Below are 1047 nucleotides of genomic sequence, written 5' to 3'. Positions count from 1 at the left end.
AAAGAAAAATAAACTCAGAAAGCTTTCAGATTTTATATTACGCTCAAAAGGCGTTTTTTTTAACATTTTGTGTGTTACCTTTATTTATTAAATATCATGTTCTTTGCACTTAAATCATTAAATTCAATTCAACAGCAATATCGCAAAATAATTTAAAAAGAACACATCTAGAATTTACAATAATCAGTCTCCCACGCTGGAGATAAAAATGTAATTTTTTTTCCATACAGTGTTGTCATTGTTGGCTTTGAAATCGTTGAGTTTCTTAATCAAAAACTCATAAAGGTTTTACAAAATATGAAATCGATAATAAAACAGATTCCAAATTTGGGCTTCCAGATGCCCATATTCGGGTGGAGACGTACGTTTTTCAAAATTCGATGGCACTAGGTACCATTGTTTTATCCTAATGCGAGAAACATACGTACATTTATGAAGATTCTTAACTATTTAATTTCTTTAAATATAACAGAGAGCGATAATATTTGGTGGCAATAATTTGAAAAGTGATTCAGACTTCAGAAGGCGAAGTTTTCGCCAAAAGTTTTCGACGCAAAAGTTTTCGATCAAAAGTTTTCGACGCAAAATTCAGAAGTTTTCGACCCAAAAGGAAATTAATAGCCTTTCTGGGCTAACGCCCTTTGGGCTAATAAAATAAAAAAGGTAATAAAACAGGGAACTCAAAAATTTGAATTGAGAATGAAATTCCGAAAAGGAGAAATTGTCTCTTTAGTCTGAAAAAGTTCAGAAAATTTGGGGGCCGAGATGCAGACAAAACGCATCAGAATTGCCTGAAGTATCTTCCTCTGCTGGACGCGATGAACACACTCAAGAATATGCTTTGCATCTTCATCGCCGTTACCGCAGCTGCACTAAGCACTTGAAGTAAGTCCAAATCGTTTTAAATAGCTCTTGAAATTGCCATGGTCAGTCAAAAATTGGTTACTTTGAAATCTGCTGAAAACTTAACAATTTTTACTCTGTGAAAAATTGTAAGAAAGAACTTTTGGTCCATTCAGCTTTTGGTGAGATTAGAATTAGAAAATA

Source organism: Stegodyphus dumicola, chromosome 2, assembly GCF_044657685.1.
Source record: "Stegodyphus dumicola isolate Sdum_Otavi_A_Nest chromosome 2, ASM4465768v1".
NCBI lineage: Eukaryota > Metazoa > Arthropoda > Arachnida > Araneae > Eresidae > Stegodyphus > Stegodyphus dumicola.
The sequence above is the reverse complement of the archived record's forward strand: the minus strand, read 5'-3'. Positions refer to the sequence as shown.